This window comes from Peromyscus leucopus, chromosome 6 (assembly GCF_004664715.2).
Source record: "Peromyscus leucopus breed LL Stock chromosome 6, UCI_PerLeu_2.1, whole genome shotgun sequence".
Classification (NCBI taxonomy): Eukaryota; Metazoa; Chordata; class Mammalia; order Rodentia; family Cricetidae; genus Peromyscus; species Peromyscus leucopus.
In genome coordinates this window covers 70,800,998-70,810,605 of record NC_051068.1, presented here as the reverse complement: position 1 = coordinate 70,810,605, position 9,608 = coordinate 70,800,998, and the positions used below count along the sequence as shown (strand labels likewise).

At 50.7% G+C, this 9,608-nt stretch overlaps 2 non-coding genes across 2 annotated transcripts; both read right to left on the bottom strand.

Moving 5' to 3' along the window:
• Positions 1–1,250: 1,250 nt before the first annotated feature.
• Trnae-uuc lies at positions 1,251–1,322 on the bottom strand. Its single transcript has one exon. It is a non-coding gene; the product is annotated as a tRNA-Glu (tRNA).
• A 7,946-nt stretch (positions 1,323–9,268) lies between these two features.
• Trnan-guu lies at positions 9,269–9,342 on the bottom strand. Its single transcript has one exon. It is a non-coding gene; the product is annotated as a tRNA-Asn (tRNA).
• Between the last annotated feature and the right edge of the window lie 266 nt (positions 9,343–9,608).

Below are 9,608 nucleotides of genomic sequence, written 5' to 3'. Positions count from 1 at the left end.
CAGACCCTGGAAACAGAAGCATGTTAAGTGTACATCCAGGAGAGGAACTTGAAAAACCTGCCACACATCTGCCTGCCTGGACACAAACAAGAGATGAGATCAGTTCAAGGCCAGGCCAGGACAAATCAAAAGGGCAGCCCCTAACCAGACAATTCTATAAACCTTATTCCCCTTCTTTTATTCATTTTCCACTTTCTGTCACTCTGCCAACAATGGAAGAAGACTCTTGGGGTTTTTTTAATTTTATTTTATTTTTCTGAAACAAGGTCTCTCTACATAGCCCTGGGTGTCCTGAAACTCACTCTGTAAACCAGTCTGGCCTCAAACTCCCATATTTCTGCCTGTGTCTGACTCCCAAGTGCTGGGATCAAAGGTGTGCACCACCATGCTGGCTCTGTCCACTCCTCTTAGCCCTGCCAGAGCTCCCCAGCACACACAGAGACAGCAAGGAGCAGAGGGCAAACGTGGATTCCCTGAGGTCTCCCTTTACTTGGGATGTGGTAGAGCTCATGATGATCCAAGACCCCACTGGAGGGCAAGGTCTGATGGCACACATCTGTCTTGGCACTTGGAAGGTGGAGAAGGAGTTGAGGGTCATCCTCAGCTACATAGTGAGTTCCAGGGCAGCCCAGGATACACAAGGCACATCCAGAGCAACCAGGGATAGCTAACGCTATCAAGATGGCAAAATGAGGACATTCAGGGCTGCAAACCTGAGTTGGACAAACTTGGCCTGGGCTCTCCAGGAAAACCCAAACGCCCTCTACCTGAAGCTTCTCTAAGACCTGGACCACGACGGTGTTGGGTTCCGAGGGACAAGAGGGGCTTCCCTAGGAGGACCCAAGCCTTCCCTGGTCTTTCAGGAGCTGACCCTGACAAGGGAGAGGAGCCACTGTAGCCCAACCAAAAGGTCCTGATGTGTGGGAATTGCTCTCCAAGGATGGCGCACATCACAACGGGAAGGACTCCGGAGTGGGAAGATGCTAAGTCGGGAGTTTATGGGAAGGAACAGTCACTGTCGCCCAACTTTCGAGTGCTTGGGAGGTTTCGTTTTCCTTCTCTGAGAAAGAACAGTTGGAACCAATGTCCCCCACCTCCCCCCTCTCAACCCCGCAAAGACAGCTATGGATGAGCCCACAAGACTGTGCTTATTGGAAGTCTTCTGGGGTCTTCTGAGTCCAAGGCAGGGCTCCTGTGCCTCGAGCAGTGCTGAAGGAGGACCGCGGAAATGAGAGGCTGCTAAAAGTATGTTCCCTGACCGGGAATCGAACCCGGGCCGCGGCGGTGAAAGCGCCGAATCCTAGCCACTAGACCACCAGGGATGTGCCTTATACTGTCCACTGACCTTTTAAGGAAACTCCCAGGAGGAAACCCTACTCGCTTTCCAAGGCGGCGAGCGAGCCAAGCTCTGAGCCCGCTCCTCCGGTCCAGGCCATCATCTTCTCTCCCCTTTACAGCCTGGGGAATGGTCTGCCTCTGAAACCAGCAGACAGGAGAGCGCATGGGACCCCACTCCACTCCAGCCCTCGCACCAAGCGCGCCAGGATGGCGCACCTCTCTCTTCCTTGAGCTCCGGGTTCCTGGAGGGTAAACTGTCGGGTTGGCTCGCGCGCGGCGAGCCGGCGAGTCCTCCTGGCGTCACGGCGGCTCGGGCGCGGGGGGGCCCCCCCCCCCTCCCCCCGGCGGACACGACCCGAGACCTCGGCGACCGTCGTCTCACTGTGTCTCTGCGGTCTCAGGGTGCTAGGCTCAGTGCTCCAGCTGTGCTCAGGGTGAGATCAAGGCGAATGGACTTCAGGAGGAAGACTCTTGATTTTCAGACCCTGTTCAGCCTGGGGGGATTTAGGCGGAGGTGAAAGTGGTGGGTTTCTGGATCTATCGCTGAGGGGAAGGGCTCGGGCGACTGCGCCGGGTTTCTAGCTCACTCACAGCGGGAAGCCAGATGGATCCCAGCGGAGAGCAGATTGCTGGAGGTGAGGAAGGCCTCTGCAACTCATCTCAGTGATCTTCGACCTTCACATTCCCTTTCCTCTCTCATCCTGCCTCTTCTATCTTTGTCTCTTTTAGAAAATTGTTCTATTCTGTTTTCGACACACATGTCTCTCTGTAGCTCTGACTCGGTCTGGAATGCTCCTTGTAGCCGAGTTGGTCCTCCAGCTCACGCGCTCTGCCTTCCTCTGCCTCCCGAGTGTCGTGATTAAAGACGTGCCCCACCACGGCCCAGAAAGTCGTCTTTTGAGCGACTGTAACTGGTGGGATAGCGAACGAGGTGTTGCCCAGAGAATTTGGCCAACATGAAAACTGCTAAGGCGTGAGGAGAACCAGCCGACGGGGTCCCGGGTGCATTGTCACCAGGAGAGTCTTGTGCGCTCTGGCTGCCCGCAAAGCTCCTGCCTCTGCTGACCAAGGTCTTCCAAGGCAGAAAGTGCTCGCCAGGGAAGCATGCGCCAGAGGCCTGACGATCTTTCCAGACCAGGAGACTGTGGCCCCGATGGACCCTGGGTGGCACCCGAAGAACCCGCCCTTCCTCCTCCTGGCAATACCGTCTCTAGGGACTCCCGCCCTAGCCTGAGGTCCCCACTGTCGCGAGTGTTTCCTGTTCCAGAACGAAGAGGACTCACGCTTGCACCAAGCTTCCCCGCTGACTCCTGGGCTCCCACTGCTGCAGAAGCCTCCGGGCCCCGACGTCCGAACCCAGGGTAAGGGCGGCCGCCTATGACTGTGGACCCCGGGGGCCGTTTGGGGTCCTCGGGGAGGGGACCAGATGGGAACTGCGGACGCTGGCGTCCTGGAACTTTTCCACCGATGAGCTCTTCCAGCTGCGAGAACCTCGGACCCCGTCCTATTCCTCACATCCCTAGCCTGAATAGTCCTCGGCCCACAGGGATTCCCACTGCTCTGGCCTATGAATAATACCCAGTTACACCTTGGTGATTTTCTACAGTGTAAATCCTACAAGCGCTTGGAGAAAGACCACCGACGCAAATAGCCAAGTTGAAGCAAGATTAAGGTGGGGTTCAAGAGCTCAGCCCTAGACATGGGGAAGATAATTTATTTATAGCTCAGGTTTCCAAATGGGGATTTTGGAAGGCAAATAAAGGGCAAAGGGGCGGCGACAGAAACAGACTACAAACATAACACGTTGGTTATGAAAACCTCCTGGAACAAAGGCATGGTTACAGGCAGCCGTAACAAGGTGGTCGGAACAAGGTGGTCATAACAACCTCTTGAAACAAAGCATGGGTGTCTTTTCCTGGAACAGGCAGTACAGAACCATTTATAATTAAGGTGACAGGTGGGCCTAGCTCAATCCTTGAGAAAGGGAGATTTAATCATAAACAGGAGTGACCTAGTTTGTCTTTACTATAAAATGGCTTTTAAACCTATGGTGGGGGAGGCTGGTTATCAACAGTCCGTGGGGAAGCAATGGCTTGGGGGCATTTGTCAGGTTTTAGGCATCAGATTGAGAGACCGACAGGGTAAGTCCTGATGCACAGAAGGGAGAAGAAAGACGGGGAAACACAAAACCTGAAACCAATGCCCGGGAAAACTGAGAGATAGACCAAGTTTAACTGACAAACAAAGCTGGTTCTCGGGAAAGGTCTCTCTGTCTTTGTCTCTCTGTCCCCCAACACACACACACACACACACACACACACACACACACACACACACACACGCTCCTAGTCATTCTTAGCTGCATAGTCATTGCATGCCAGACTTAGCTATGAGACTGTGCCTGAAAACCAAACAAAAACAAGCCTGAAGAGAAAAAGATAAACATGAGAATCAGAAATGAGTGTACAGTCGCTGCAGACTGGCAATATAAAAAAAAAGATGATTGAAAATATGTAAACATAACAGTTTCACGGAGAAAAGAAGACAGCTGGAGGGTAAGAAGGAGAAGAAGGAGGAGGAAGAAGAAGAGGAGGAGATGAGAAAAGATGAACACGAAGAAGAAAATTCCCAGGAATTTCCTGCCCCATTCACAAGCCCCAGTAGCAGCGTAATATTGGTGGGGGGCTGAACTGAGGTTCAGATGCCATGACTGTCATGGGTAGGGGTAACTGCCACTTGACACATCTGTAATCACCTAGGAGATATGTGTGGGGGTTATTGTGATTGTTGGGATGGCAAGACCAGCCCCCTGTGTGGGCAGCAGTCCCTGCCTGGGATCCTGGACTACCTAAGTGAAGGGAGGGAGCTGGGTGGCTGCAGACAGACATCCCTCTTTGCCTCCTGATTAGGGATTTGATATGACCAGTGGCTTAAGTCCCCACCTCTGACTTCCCCACCATGATGGACTGACTGACTGTCCCTTGAACTGAGAGCCGGACTCAACCTTTCTTCCCTTACTTTCTGTTAGCACGTGATCACAGCAGTAGAAAAGAAACCCAAAGTCCTAACGTCACAAGCCACTAGTGATAGGCTAGTTACAGCCAAAGAGAAGTCAATACATAGCCATCAGAATAGAAATGACATTGTGAAACCATCAAGGACTGGAAGGATCCAGAACAGCTGGATCATCCTATATATTACTGTTGGAAATGCAGGATATTACTGTTGTTCTGTGTTGTGTGGGCTGTTCAAAGAAGAAGAGTCACCCCAGAATGTAATTTTAGGTTCTCTGGCAGCAGGGAGGAACAGTTTTTGAGACCTGAACCTCGAACTTCTGTTTAGAAACATATTTAGTTGCTGTACACAAAGGTTGTGTTTGAGGTACAACAAGTTCCTCATATCAAAGCTCCTTTGATCTATTCTATATGTTCACTGAAGGAAATCATCACAGCCCACCAACTTAGTCCTGACTGTGTACTGTTTGCAGTACCTGATAATCCAAGATGCTCCAAATGTGCCTGGATAGGCTTGTGATCAAAGTCATGCAACAGATGGAAGACCTCCTCAGAGAAACAACTCTATCAACCACAGAAAGAAATCTCTACTGTGATTTCTTCAAGGTTAGGTAACAAACATGAATACATTCCTTCAATGGATACATTCAACTGTTAGCCAAATGCAGTGGGAACCAACTGTTACATTGTCATGTTGACCCTAGATACAATGACTCTACTAGATTCGTGCTACATAGTACAGCTTTTCTAGGAAGTGTTCTATTGTTTGAAGGTAACTGTATACCTTACAGATATCAGCTGTATCTGGCGGGGACCAGCATTGTTGCAGAGAAATAAACAGGATGTTCACACAAAACCCTGTACGCTGAAGTTTATAGCTCCTTGTTTTGTTTTGTTTTGTTTGAGACAGGGTTTCTCTGTGAAGCAGCCCTGCCTCTCCTGTAGACCTGTCCTGTAGGCTGGCTTCAAACTCACAGAGATCTGCCTGCTTCTGCCTCTGCCGGGACTAAGGCCAGCACCACCACCACCTGGCTTGTATTCTGCTGATCTTCTCATTGGGCCACACACTTGAGAGCAGAGCTCTGATGGTTTGAATGAGATGTCCTGAGTACGTCTTGGCACTGGAATACTCGGTCCCCGTTAGTGGCTATTTGGGAAAGATTAGGCCGTGTGGCCCTGTTGGAGAAGATGTGTCCTGGGGTGGGCTTGAGGTTCCAAAGCCTCTTACCCTTCTGTGTGCTCTCTCTCCCACTTGTGGTCTGAGATGTGAGCTCTCAGCTGCTCCTGACACCAGGCCTTCACTCTGCCCATGGACCCTAACCCACCCTGACAAATTCAACCATTTTATAAGTTGCCTTGGCCAACAATGCTCTGTCACAGCAATAGAGAAGTAACCAAGACAGGCCCCCGCCGCTGCATCATACATGCATACACATGCTTGCTCATACATACACACACACAGTGAGGAATTGTATCACAACACAGAGTTCAAAATCTGCACTAGGCTAGGTGGAGATCCAGGAGAACTGATGGAATCATTCCCTTCCCAGTTCAAGTTCACAGTGAAAAGACTGATTCCCCAGCTCAAGGACAGTCATCAGGGAGAAGGAGTTCTTCCTTAGTCTTTATTTTACTCAGGCCTCAAGAGTTCACTGAGGTTCACCTACTGTGGGGAGCATGGTGTGGTTTGCCCAGTCTACTGACTCAGATGGGAACCGAATCCAGAAATGCTTACCTAAATATCAGCGTATCTTCGAGTCTAGTTAAATAGATAAAATTAACTATCACTGGCCTAGGGATGGTGGCTCATGCCTTTAATCCCAGCACTCTGGAGGTGGAGGCAGGCACATCCCTGAGTTGGAGACCAGTCTGGGCTACAGAGTGAGTTCCATGTCTCAGAGAAACCCTGTCTCAAAACAACAACAAAAATTAACTATCACTGATACCTCAGTCACTATGACTATTCAATTTAGCACAATTTTTTACCTATTAATTCACTTACTATGGTTATATCTAGGTGCATCCATTTTCTAGCAAACAACATAATTTCACTCTTTATAGGTGTAACTATTAGAGAAAGGTGCAGACAGAAAATTCTAGAGCAAGCCCATCTGTGGCAGAGGCTTAAAAGAAGAGAGAGAGAGAGAGAGAGAGAGAGAGAGAGAGAGAGAGAGATACCTGGAAGAAGTCCTCCGGATGCCAATCTGCAGTGTCTGTCCTTGAGGAGAACATTTTCAGAGAAGCACCCGGAAGCAGCATGGGTGCTCATTGATACCACATGGAGGGTAGGCTTGAAGAGTTCAAACAGCTGTGGTCTTCAGAGTGACCTGAGGGATCTACCTAGAAAAGTTCCCCTAAGATGCTGGACTGCTAAAACAAAGAGCCGTACCGGAGAGCCGCAACTAGCAGCTGTGGTTTTGGAAGCCTGTACGGGTGTGTGTGTGTGTGTGTGTGTGTGTGTGTGTGTGTGTGTGTGAGGGTATGAGGTGGGGGTAGGGGGGTAGGGAGGTGCTCTGGGAACTACCCTGCCTTGTGGCTCGGTCAGCCCAGGAGAACCAAGGTGGGTGCAGGTTCCACTCAGATCGCGGTTCCCCACAAAGGACAGGGAAGAACAGAAGAAAGCCCACCTCTGCAAAGGAACTATCCTAAATCTGGGGCTGACCCTTCCCAATCTGGAGAAAGAGCATGAACACTTTTGATAGGCTTGCTGATGTGGGCAACCAAGGACCAGCAAGGATCTGGGTGTTGTAGAGGATTCTGTGACATCATATACAAACACTTGCAAAGATTTCCTTTGTCTCTCTTCAGACACAAGTTCCCAGAGACACTGATGTTTCCAAAGGGCAAGAAAAGCACACTGGCAGGAGTGTCTCAGACAAGAGAGTTTTCAGTGACAGAGCCTGCCCACTTTCTGTCAAGAACACTGTAGAGTTTCCTGGGTGCTCACCAACTATTAGGAAGAGGGGGCAGGTACTGGTCTCATTGTTTATAGCAAAGACCTTATGTGTCAGAGCAAGACCCAAAGAGCAAAGAGGAGAGGTGAGGAACAAAGACAAGGACAGTCAAGATTCTCTTCCCTTTGGACAAACAGCTTGGCAGTGAACTATCCAAGAGCCAGACTGGCCAGTCTTCTTTGATCTGAGTGACCAGGTCATCACAGAAAACAATTAGCTTTTGGAGGACTCTGAAGTGCCTTATTTCCATCCAGATTATGCTGTATAGTGTCTGTGTGCCTGTGCACTGCGGTCCTCCGCTGCACCCCACCCCCACCCCCACCCCCCAGCTAAGCCTGTGCACTGTGGTCCTCCACTGCACACCACCCCCCAGCTAAGTCTGTGCACTGCGGTCCTCTGCTGCACCTCCCCAGCTAAGCATTGCCCTTGGTCAGCGATGGAGACAGCTAGGAGAAAGTTTGTGTGCAGCCAAGTAAACAAGAAAGGAACGCGGTTACAGCTGGAACACTGACCAGGACAGGCACCACCCCTGTGGAAGATACATTTGCAGAATGGGCTCAGAGTAGAGCACGGTAGAAACACCATCACGTGACAATGGCACACCCATCTCTCCACTACTGAAGTAAACATTTGCAGAGTCAGCAAGTGTGTGTTTGCTTTCACAGCAGTTCTATCCGCTTAAAAACAATTATCTGGAAGAAAGGACAGGGGAGGAAAGGAAGGGTGGGCATCGGGAGGAACCTGGCTGTATTTGAGGCCTTAGGGAATTCAGAGTAGGGCCAGGTGCATGCCTTTAATGTCCTCACCTCGGGAGGTCGAGGCAGGTGATCTTGGTGAGTTTGAGGCCAGCCTGGTCTACATGGAAAGTTCTAGGACAACACAGAGAAACGCTGTCTCGGAAGAGGAGGAGGAGGAGAATGACGAGAAGAAATACATTCCGAGGAGGTGCAGACACAGGACTCAGCAGTTAAGAGCCCCTTCCTCCTCTTGCAGAGTGTTCCCACTGGCAACCACACCGGGCAGCTCACAACGGTCCGGCAACTCCAGTTCCAGCAGATTTGACACGCTCTTCTGACTTCATCCCTTCAGTCCCAGCATGAGTTAGAGACCAGCCTATCTACATAGGGAGTTCCAGGACAGCCAGGGCTACCTAGTCAGACCCAGTCTCAAACAAAACAAAGCATCCTTCATAAACTTTCTATTTCTTATATATAGTTATATATATATTTCTTTTGTAATATAGAAGAAATGCAGAGGTGGTGGTGACGTGGCCTTCAGTGCCAGCACTCCAGAGGCAGCAGCCAGCACATCTTTGGGAATCCCAGGCCAGCCAAAGCTACGCAGTGAGAAACTGTCTCAATAAACGAATCAAAAAAGAAAGAAACACAGAGGACTTCCCTACCTACTCCTGCGGCCCTACTAGGTGCTAGGACCAACCCCAGTAGTTGCCCGAGTACCGTGGAGACCAGGGCCAAGAAGCTGCAACAAGAGGATTTCCCTTTAGGTCTAGAATCCTCAATTTTCACCTTTCAAGTGTCCAAACCCAAACAAGGAGTCAAAGGAAACCACTCTAAATTTGTATCTGGAGATCCCGGAGAATGACTGGTTCAGACTAGGTCACTGTCAGGCGCGATGTGTCTTGCCTCTATTCTCACTCATTCTGTTCTGTGGTGGAGGCAGAAGCAAATTATCAGCCAGGGTGAGACATTTCCAGGCCTTGTCTAAAAAAACTAAAGTAAATAAATAAAATGATAATGGCAGCAGTATTAGGAGTGCGCCCTCCTCCACAATCTAATCCCACCCTGGAGACAGGATATTCCTGCAAACTTTCTTCACGTAGGTTACAAGAGTTGTCTACTGTGGACTCTGGAGGTGGCGGGGGTGGCTTGGGATGGTTTCTGTTTCTTGAGATGTACACGGTTAGCACTTTAGTAAGGTAAGGAAGGTACTAATAAAAGTACCCGTCCCTGGGTGGGCTTGAACCACCAACCTTTCGGTTAACAGCCGAACGCGCTAACCGATTGCGCCACAGAGACGATGCAGAATGCCGCTAGAGCGGCTGGATGGTGAGTGAGACGTCACCGCGTCGGCGTCACCCTGGGCTGACTGCAGGGCCGAGTTCAGGCCTCATCCGCTGGTGGCGGTGCTGGCCGCTCTGCAGCCTCCCGAGCTCGCACAAACCTTGGGAACCCCAAGCGTCCTGCCCGTGCCTTCCGGTGCTGGGATCGCGCCGCCACAAGGGGAGTCTGGGGGTGCCATGCTGGTGGGGTCACAGCCCGGGCGCCCAGCAAGACTGAGCGAA